Genomic DNA, 11,660 nt, shown 5'->3' with positions numbered 1-11,660 from the left:
AAATCAGTGAGGAAAGCTTAGATTATTCAATAAATAGCTTAAGACAAATAGGTAATTATCTAGACTAGAATAAAATTCTATCTCACACCTTACAAAAGGATAAATTTCTAGTGAATAAATGTTTTAAATAGAAAAAAGAAGTTATAATATTTCTAGAAGAAATAGGCTGAGAATCATCCCATTACTGGGTATATACCCAAAGGACTATAAATCATGCTGCTATAAAGACACATGCACACGTATGTTTATTGTGGCACTATTCACAATAGCAAAGAGTTGGAACCAACCCAAATGTCCAACAACGATAGACTGGATTAAGAAAATGTGGCACATATACACCATGGAATACTATGCAGCCATAAAAAATGATGAGTTCGTGTCCTTTGTAGGGACATGGATGAAACTGGAAAACATCATTCTCAGTAAACTATCACAAGGACAAAAAACCAAACACCGCATGTTCTCACTCATAGGTGGGAATTGAACAATGAGAACTCATGGACACAGGAAGGGGAACATCACACTCCAGGGACTGTTGTGGGGTGGGGGGAGGGGGGAGGGACAGCATTAGGAGATACACCTAATGCTAAATGACGAGTTAATGGGTGCAGGAAATCAACATGGCACATGGATACATATGTAACAAACCTGCACATTGTGCACATGTACCCTAAAACCCTAAAGTATAATAAAAAATAAAAAAATAAAAAATAAAAAAATAAAAAGAAATAGGCTGAGATTAAAAAAATAACAGACTAAGAAAGACCTTTCCAAGTATGACTGATAATTTCAACTGCTTCAATAGCATTAATCAAAAGACTAATGACAAAACTGGAAAAAAAAATTACAATACATTTCACAAAGAGTAAATTTCCCTAATCTATAAAGAATTCCTGCAGATCAAAGAAACAACAATAACCTCTTAGAAAAATGGAGAAAGATAGGCCGGGCGCAGTGGCTCACGCTTGTAATCCCAGCACTTTGGGAGGCCGAGGCGGGTGGATCACGAGGTCAGGAGATCGAGACCACGGTGAAACCCCGTCTCTACTAAAAATACAAAAAATTAGCCGGGTGTGGTGGCGGGCGCCTGTAGTCCCAGCTACTCGGAGAGGCTGAGGCAGAAGAATGGCGTGAACCCGGGAGGCGGAGCTTGCAGTGAGCCGAGATTGAGTCACTGCACTCCAGCCTGGGTGACAGAGCGAGACTCCGTCTCAAAAAAAAAAAAAAAAAAAAGAAAAGAAAAATGGAGAAAGATATGAACAAATAGTTCACAAGAAAGGAAATATGAGGCTCTTATACGAATGAAATATGTTCAACCTAACTCAATTGCTGAACAAAATAATATGTGTATTTCTAACTTTGATAAATTGCCTTCCATAGAAAGTACTGATTTATATTCCACTGGCAATACATGAGGGACTGTATTTCCCAATCCCCTTGGCAACTTATGTTATCAAATGTTTTAATCTTTGCCAAAAGATGATGTATTTCAAAAAATGATTTTGGTGTACATGTCTCTTATTTTGATGCAATCGAATTCTATGCAATCTTTTAAAACATTAATTACCAAAATCTATTAAGTGAAAAAAGGAATATGCAGACTATTATTTAATATACTACCATTAGAATAAAAAAAGGAACATTTTGTTAAAAGGGAGAACTAATGTATTATTTGTATATGCATGTATCTATGTATGTGTATGTATATAAGAATTCATAAAAAAAATCTCTTGGTGTATATTTACGACACTGAAAACTGATCTCAAAAGGGATATTATGTGGCGCAGTTTTAGAAACAGAAGAGAGACCTGTAGATTTAACTATGGAGACAGCCCAGCTGTGCTTGTTTAGCCTTGGGGCAAACTCTGATAGCAGAACATTTGCATCTTTTAAAATTTTTAGGCCGGCAGGGTGGCTCATGCCTGTAATCCCAGTACTTTGGGAGGCCAAGGCAGGAGGATCACCTGAGGTCAGGAGTTCGAGACCAGCCTGACCAACATGGTGAAACCCCATTTCTAGTTTAAAAAACAAAAAAAAAACCGACGCTGTGGCTCACACCTGTAATCTCAGCACTTTGGGAGGCCGAGGCAGGCGGATCATGAGGTCAGGAGATCGAGACCATCCTGGCTAACATGGTGAAACCCCATCTCTACTAAAAATACAAAAAATTAGCCAGGCGTGGTGGCGGGCGCCTGTAGTCCCAGCTACTCAGAAGGCTGAGGCAGGAGAATGGCGTGAACCTGAGAGGCGGAGCTGGCAGTGAGCCAAGATTGCACCACTGCACTCCAGCCTGGGTGACAGAACAAGACTCCCTCTCAAAAAAAAAAAAAAAAAATTAGCCTGGCATGGTGGCTCACACCTGTAGTCCCAGCTACTTGGGAGGCTGAGGCAGGAGAATCAGTTGGGCAGAGATTGTGCCACTGCCCTCCAGGCCTGGGTGACAAAGTGAGACTCTGTCTAAAAAAGAAAAAAAATTTTTTTTTAATTAAGGGATTCTAGACTTACAGAAAGATGCATACAACTTGATGAATTTTACCCTTTGCACACATTCCTTTAACCACTATCCATTCAAGATATATAAGATTTCCATCACCTCTAAAGGGCCATCTTTCCCCTTTCCAGTCCATATGCTCCCAGAGGTAACCATTCTGACATCCATCACCACAGATAAGTTTTGCCTGTTCTTGAAACTTACATTCATGGAATCATTGCAATATGTATTTATATATTATGTCTGGCTTCTGTCTCTCAACACAATGGTTTTGAAATTCATGTTACTGCATATCATCAGTAGTTTATCCTTTTTCCTGCTGTATAGTATTCCATTTATGAATATACCACCATTTGTTTATACTGTGAACTTATAATGGACATTTTATGTACATTCAGTTTTTATGCTTATAAAGTATATTAATTTTGTTTTTTAATTAATGTTGAACAGTTCCCTTGAGCAAAACTTGTTTTGTTGCAAATTGTGCTGGAAGTGGTGAAATAATAAATTAATAGTAGATTTAGTCCTGGGTTTTTTTGTTTGTTTTGTTTTGTTTTGAGATGGAATTTCACTCTTGTTGCCCAGGCTGGAGTGCAATGGCGCGATCTTGGCTCACTGCAACCTCCGCTTCCCAGGTTCAAGTGATTCTCCTGCCTCAGCCTCCCCAGTAGCTGAGATTACAAGTGGCTGCCACCACGCCCGCCTATCTTTTTTTTTGTATTTTTAGTAGAGACAGAGTTTCGCCCTGTTGGCCAGGCTGGTCTTGAACTCTTGACCTCAGGTGATCCACCTGCCTCGGCCTCCCAAAGTGCTGGGATTACAGGCGTGGGCCAACGCGCCCAGCCAATTTAGTCTTGAATAGGTTGATGAGATTGTAACCATGGGTCAAGGCTGTGGGAATTTCACTGCAGAAGCAGGAAGACTAAAAGATTCCATGTGAAATTCACTCAGAGGCTTGAGATTTAAAAAGCTTTGAGTGTTATTTGGCATAGCTGGGGTAACATTTTTCAGCTCTTCCAATATATAAATGCAACATGGAAATTCAGAGGAGGGAGAAATCAATGAAATTTAGAATAGTCAGAGAAAACTTGATGGAGGAAATGGGGACTTGATGAGAATATGGATAAATAGAAAAGGGCAGGCATGGCTGGGCATGGTGGCTCACACCTGTAATCCCAGCACTTTGGGAGGCCGAGGCGGGTGGATCACCTGAGGTCAGGAGTTTGAGACCAGCCTGGCCAACATGGTGAAACCCCACCTCTACTAAAAATACAAAAATTAGCCGGGCATGGTGGCACATGCCTATAGTCCCGGCTACTCAGGAGGCTGAGGCAGGAGAATTGCTTGAACCCAGGAGGTGGAGGTTTCAGTGAGCTGAGATCATGCCACTGCACTCCAGCCTGGGTGACAGAGCGAGACTCCGAGAAAGAAAGAGAGAAAGAGAGAAAAAGAAAGAAAGAAAGAAAGAAAGAAAGAAAGAAAGAAAGAAAGAAAGAAAGAAAGAAAGAAAGAAAGAAAGAAAGAAAGACGGCCGGGCGCGGTGGCTCACGCCTGTAATCCCAGCACTTTGGGAGGCCGAGATGGGCGGATCACGAGGTCAGGAGTTCAAGACTAGCCTGGCCGACATGGTGAAACCTCGTCTCTACTAAAAATACAAAAAAAAAAATTAGCCGGGCGTGGTGGTGGGCGCCTGTAGTCCCAGCTACTCGGGAGGCTGAGGCAGGAGAACGGCGTGAACCCCGGAGGCAGAGGTTGCAGTGAGCCGAGGGCTTGCCACTACACTCCAGCCTGGGTGACAGAGTGAGACTCTGACTCAAAGAAAATAAAAATAAAAAAAAATAAAAATAAAAGAAAGAAAGAAAGAAAGAAAGAAAGAAAGAAAGAAGGAAAGAAGAGAAAGAAGGGAAAGAAAAGAGGCAGGCATGACTATAGTTTAGAGATGAACTCAACAGCCTGGGAAGGTGGAGTGAGCTGCTCCGACAGAACACAGCCAGAAGAGGGGCAGTGGGAATTAGAAATGAAGAATATGTTAGAATTTTTGGTTGCGTGCACTATAAAATCAACTTAAGCTAGTTTAAACAGAAGAGTTTTTATAGCAGAGGTAGGGATATCTCCCAGAATCCAAGGGAAGGATTGCAGTCAGGTCCCAAGAATATGGAACCAGAATTGGGAATTTAAAAAATCATATGGATTCCAGGCAATTTTATCTCTGTCTCATTTATACATCTAAGATCTACTTCATTCTGTTCTCCTCTCTGTGGATTAGTTTTCTCTACTCCCCAAGTTACATGGTTAAAAATATGGCCTTATTATAATTAGCAATTTTAAAAAATACCTTCTTTGTTGAAGGGACCAGTCCAGACTAAGACTGGAGACCCTTACACCTACCTCCAAAATTCTAGGGAAGGATCTGTGATTGACCTATTTTGGGACAGTCTTAGAAACAGAAGAGAGACCCGTAGATTTAACTATAGAGACAGCCCAGCTGTGCTTGTTTAGCCTTGGAGCAAACTCTGATAGCAGAACATTTGCATCTTTTAAAATTTTTAGGCCGGCTCGGTGGCTCATGCCTGTAATCCCAGTACTTTGGGAGGCCAAGGCTCACTCCTAGGTCAAACAACTGTGAGGAAAGGTATGGCTACCAGGAGCTTCTGATTAGGTGGAAGGGGCTTAGGGGGCAGGATGCTATTCCAAGAAAGGGTAAGGGGCCTGTCAGGCAATCCATCTGATGTTTACAACATGAGATAGCAGAACAAAACAATGCAGGATGGGCTGGGCACAGTGGCTCACGCCTGTAATCCCAGCACTTTGGGAGGCCGAGGAGGGCAGATCACTTAGAGGTTAGGAGTTCTAGACCAGCCTGCCCAACATGGCAAAACCCCATCTCTACTAAAAATATAAAAAAAATTTAGCCGGGCCTGGTGGCAGGCACCTGTAATCCCAGCTACTCATGAGGCTGAGGCAGGAGAATCGTTTGAACCCTGGAGGTGGAGGTTGCAGTGAGCCAAGATTCCACTGTACTCCAGCCTGGGGGACAGAGCGAAACTCTGTCTCAAAAAGAAAAAAAAAAGAGCCAGGCGCGGTAGCTCACGCTTGTAATCCCAATACTTTGGGAGGCCAAGGCGGGCAGATCACGAGGTCAGGAGTGTGAGACCAGCCTGGCTGACATGGTGAAATCACGTCTCTACTAAAAATACAAAAATTAGCCAGGCATGGTGGCAAACGCCTGAAATCCCTTCTCTACTAAAAATATAAAAATTAGCCAGGCATGGTGGCAAACACCTATAATCCCAGCTACTCGGGCGGCTGAGGCAGGAGAATCACTTGAACCCAGGAGGCAAAGGTTGCAGTGAGCCAAGATTGCGCCACTGCACTCCAGCCTGGGTGACAGAGCAAGACTCTTGTCTCAAAAAAAAAAAAAAAAAAAAAGATTCAGGATGCTTTGTGTAAAAATGTGAATTACAGTGATGGCTTATCCATAAAAAAGGATAACAAAACTGGTTTCAGAAAAGACAGAAAATCCAGACCAGTTACTATAAAAGAAATCAAGAATGTTGCCCTGTATTCTCAGTACTTTGGGAGGCCAAGGTGGGAAGATTGCTTGGGAAGATTGCTTGAGGCCAGATTGCTTGAGGCCAGGAGTTCAAGAGCAATCTGTGCAACATAGCAAGACCCTCTCTCTACATAAATTTTTAAAAAACTGTCCAGGCATGGTGGTGCATGCCTGTAGTCCTAACTACCTGGGAAGCTGAGGTGGGAGGATCACTTGAGCCCAGGAGTTCAAGGCTGCAGTGAACCATGATCACGCCTCAGCACTCCAGCCTGGGCGACAGAGTGAGACCCTGTCTCAAAAACAAAACAAAACAAAACAAAAAAACTAGGACCAGACAGTTTTACAGGGGAATCCAACCAAGCATTTATAGAAAAATAGGTTTAATATTATTTAAAGTAATACAGCATGGAAGAAAACCTTCCAACTTCTTATCATGACTCAAGCAAAACAGATTCCAATTCTGGCAAAGACTATAACCACAAAACAAAACAAAACAAAATAGACATTTATCTATAATACTATACAGAGGCACTACTTTTCATCTTTTAGGTTGACACATTGTAAAAATGGCTAATACTGCGTTGCTGAACATGTGAGGAAACAATCAGTTGCATTCATTGCTGGTGGAGATGGAAATTGGAAAAATCTTCTGTATATGGCAAATCAGCAGTATCTGTCAAAATTATAAACGTTCATACTCTCTAACCAGGATTTTCCACTTCTGTGAATTTTTCTAAGATCTATAATATTTTATATGTTTTCGTTTCTTTTGATTGTTTAAAGGCTCTTCTGTTTTATTGGTTTACCTTTTATTCAAAGAACCAGCTCCTTCACGTATTTATTGGTAGTACCATTTTTTCTGTTTGTAAATTCATTAATTTCATTTTATTTTTCTTTGTGGATTCCTTATTTTTATTTCAATTATTTTTTATAACCTCTTGATAAGATCCTTAAGTCATTCATTTTTATTTTTTTGTTTATTAATATAAAAATTAAAGACCTTACCTTCTGAGCTTTAACTCTAGTCCAGTTTGGATTGTCTTTTACCCAAAACTTAAAGGGTAGTTTTTGTTTGTTAACTGTTTGTTTCTTTGGGTGATTGGTTGGTTCGTTCATTTATTTTTTTCTTTTTAAATTTTAGGTGGCAGAGTTCTTAAGCTTTTTTGTTTTTACTATTAACTTCTGCTTTTAGGGCATTGTGATTGGAAACTATCTGCAGCGGTTCTACTTTTGAGACTTCATTGAAAAAAGTCTCTGGCCTAGTGGTTAAGAGCAGATTGGGAGTGAGGCCGCCTGGGTTAAACTCCAGCTCTGCTGCTCACTAGCACGCTCCCTGCAATCTTGGCAAAAGTGAGGTAACCATTCTGTGCCTTAGTCTCCCCACCTGCAAAATGGGAATCATAATATATGTACTTTTAAAAGTTGCTGGAATTAAGTGAGTTAACATACACGAATTGCTTAGAAGGATGGCTGGGGCATAGTAAGCTGTGTAAGTGTTTAGTGTTATTTTCTTGTGACCTAAGGTACAGCCAGTTTTATTGAACATGCTATGGATCCTATTCTTTGTTTTCAAGGCATAAGCTATATTTACAATCTATTCTTTATTATTTGTGATATTTAGATTGCCTATAAGCTTTACTCCTTTCTTCATGTCAACTCTCATGACCTGTAATCTTCTGTTACTACTGTCCTTGTGACTCTTACCATTTTTGTTTTTGAATATTGATGCCATTTTATTTGCTACATATTCATAACTGCTATATCTTCATTGAGAAATGGATCCTTTATCATTCAACGTGTGTTTCTTTGACTTGCTTAATGATTTTGACCCGGATTCAACCTTGTTTGATTGTGACACCTGCTCTTTTTATTTGCATTTGCCTAATCGTACTAGTGCCCATCTTTTTATTAACAACGTTTATGCATCACTTTGTTCTGAGTAGAAGTAACAGCACAGAGTTAGATTTTGCTTTGTGGTCCAATTTGCCAATCTTTTTCTTTTAATAGGTGAGTTCAGCCTATTTGCATTTTTGACACCAGAGGTATGTTTGAGCATAGATCTATCACATTATTTTATGTCATTCTCTCTCCTTTAAGCCTTAAAAAAAATCCTCCATGAGCTTCTCCATTTGCTTTATTTTGTGTATGTTACTTCCAATAATTTGGAAGGTTTATATTTTTGTTCTAGCATTTATCTTTCATGTTACAAAAATCCAATTATATTCTTTTTGTTATTTTAAAATGTACAATTAAATTATTATTTTTTTTTGAGACAGGGTCTTACTCTATGCCTTTAACCTTTAATTTTTGGAAACATCTGTCATTTCATACTATAATTCAATGATGAAATTGGTGGGTTTTTTTCTACATTTTGTGTTTAACTTGGTATTGCAAAATACATTCCGTCCTACTATTTGATTTATCACCTTTAAATGATATCTTAAATATATTAAGTTGATGCAAAAGTAATTGCATTTTTTGTCATTGAAAGCAATGGCAAAAACCACAATTACTTTCGCACCGACCTAATATCAATGTACTAACACTACTTTCTACCTTTCTGTCCGATATGGTTTGGATCTGTGTCCCCACCCAAATCTCATGCTGAAATGTCATCCCTACTGCTGGAGGTAAGGGAGGTGACTGGTGCATGGGGGCAGAGTTCTCATGAATGGTTTAGCATAATCCCCCGCTTGGCACTGTGTGGTGAGTTCTCACGAGATCTGGTTGTTTAAATGTGTGTGCCACCTCCCCTGCTTCTCTTCCTCTTGCTGTGGCCATATAAGATGAACCTGCTTCCCCCTTCCTCCTTCGCCTGCTACCATAATTGTAAGTTTCCTGAGGGTTCCCCGCAAGGCAAGCAGATGCTGCCAGACTTCCTCTACAGCCTCCAGAACTATGAGCCAATTAAACCTCTTTTCTTTATAAATTACCCATTCTTAGGTATTTCTTTACAGCAATGCAAGAACAGACTAATACACTGTCAGAGTAAAATGTTTGGTGATAGCTTTCCTATACATGAATATTCTGGTTATCTATTTTCTATTGATATTCTCTGTCCGCCATTTGATTTTTTTGTTCCTTTCCCTTCTGTTTTTTTTTCTCTTCTGTTAATTTTCTATAGACTCTCAGCTGTGTTGTCTGTGTAGTTGCTCATCTTTGAGGAAGAGTTTTCCTGGACCAGCTATTTTGATGAATATACTTGTAGGGGGACCCCAGAGCCATGTGCCCACCTATTTAGCGGGCATTTACCTGACTCTGAATTTTGCATTTACTCTTCTCCATCCTATTTGATAAGCAGCTGTGGAACTGTTCACAATGATGTCTTCTCTTCTGCAGGGCAAAGTGCTTCCTACAAATATGGCTTGTCTCTGTGATTCTTTGCTTTGCTCAGCTTCCTCTGCTTCTCAGAAATAAATATGAGAGTTTCAGTCTAAATGCATTGCATCTATCATATTGCAATGAAATATGAGGATTTGGTGCCCACACACTCTCTCTCACACACACATAACCCCCACACATGGATAGTTCCTATCTCCCCATCCTCCTAATACAGTTGGGTCAATTTTTGGTTGAATCAGTGTTCAGTGCTTACAGTTTTAGGACCAAATAAATACTTTTTACGGCTGATCCATGAAGTATCTTATGAATACTTTTCGTTTCTTGTACACCTTCTAACTGTCTTCTCATTTGCTTAGTTTTCTATGTAACTCATCTCCAAACTCTCACAATGTTAATAAACATGTTATTGAAGTGTTGATAAATGAGGTATTTGTGTATTTAATCTTGCTTGAGCCTATCTTAGAGCCTTCTGACCTGTCTTGAAATATGTCCCCACCATTAGTCAGGGTAGTCCCTTCATCTCTCTTGTACTCAAGTTGGAGCCCTTGTTTCTTATGTGCCATGTCTTTTTCCCTGAATTTGTTCCCCTATTTTTGATGGAGTACCTTATTCAGGAAATAATTTTATGCTATATACATGTCTGAAAAGATATTTGTTCTACTACATATTTGAATGACAGTTTTTAGTTGGAAATATATTTTCCTCAGAATTCTTAAGGCATCGCATCATTATTTTAGTGTCCAGAGTTGCTACTGAGAAGTCTGATGTTGGCCAGGCATGGTGGCTCATGCCTGTAATCCTAGAACTTTGGGAGGCCGAGGCAGGTGGATCACCTGAGGTCAGGAGTTCAAGACCAGGCTGTCCAACATGGTGAAACCCTGTCTCTACTAAAAATACAAAAAATTAGCCAGGCGTGGTGGCAGGTGCCTGTAATTCCTGCTACTCAGGAGCCTGAGGCAGGAGAATCGCTTGAATCTGGGAGGCGGAGGTTGCAGTGAGCTGAGATCCTGCCATTGCACTCCAGCCTGGGCAACAAGAGCAAAACTTCGTCTCAAAAAAAAAAAGTCCGATGTCATTTGTTGATGTGATTTTTGATCGTTTGCAACTTGTGCCATCTCCCCCCATGATTGAGTTCTCTTTGTCTCTGGTGTTCCTATCATTTTCTTTTTCAATTTCATGGACACCCTGGAATGATGCCTAGGTCTAATTCTAGTCTCTGGTTAGTAGTTGTGATCATGGAGACTGAGCACTAATAAGATTGGAAAAAGTAAATTAAACCTGGGATTTAAAAAATAGCTTTATAGTTTTTTTTTAATATTTATATATTTAGGGAGTATAAGTACAGGTTTCTTTTTTATAATTTTTTATTTTTATTTTTATTTATTTTTTTATTTTTTTTATTTTTTATTTTTTATTTTTTTTTGAGACGGAGTCTCGCTCTGTCGCCCAGGCTGGAGTGCAGTGGCGCAATCTCGGCTCACTGCAAGCTCCGCCTCCCGGGTTCACGCCATTCTCCTGCCTCAGCCTCTCCGAGTAGCTGGGACTACAGGCGCCCGCCACCACGCCCGGCTAATTTTTTGTATTTTTAGTAGAGACGGGGTTTCACCATGGTCTCGATCTCCTGACCTCATGATCCGCCCGCCTCGGCCTCCCAAAGTGCTGGGATTACAAGCGTGAGCCACCGCGCCCGGCCTTATAATTTTTTATTTTTGTGGGTTCATAGTAGGTGTATACATTTACGGGGCACATGAGATACTTTGATATCTCATACACAAGGATACAATGTGTAATAATCACATTGTAAATGGGGGTAAATGGGGGTATTCATTACCCTGAGCACTTATCCTTTGTGTTAAAAACAATCCAATTATATTCTTTTTGTTATTTTAAAATGTACAACTAAATTATTATTATTATTATTTTATTTTTTGAGACAGGGTCTTGCTGTATTGCCCAGGCTGGAGTGCAGTGGTATGATCACAGCTCACTGCAGCCTTGAACTCCTGGGCTCAAGGGATCCTCTTGTCTGTCTCCTGTGTAGCTGGAACTAGAGCCCTACAACACTGTGCCTGGCTATTTTTATTTTTAGCACCTGTTGTGCTATCAAACACTAGATCTTATTCACTCTTTCTATTTTTTTGTACCCATTAACCATCCCCACAGTGTGCCCCACCCATATCCTTTCCAGCCTCTAGTAACCCATCATTCTACTCTCTATCTCCATGAGTTCAAGTGTTTTAACTTCTAGCTCCCACAAATAAGTGAGAACATGTG

The sequence above is a fragment of the Hylobates moloch genome, unplaced genomic scaffold, assembly GCF_009828535.3.
Source record: "Hylobates moloch isolate HMO894 unplaced genomic scaffold, HMol_V3 SCAFFOLD_1, whole genome shotgun sequence".
NCBI lineage: Eukaryota > Metazoa > Chordata > Mammalia > Primates > Hylobatidae > Hylobates > Hylobates moloch.
This window is presented reverse-complemented; position numbering follows the sequence as displayed.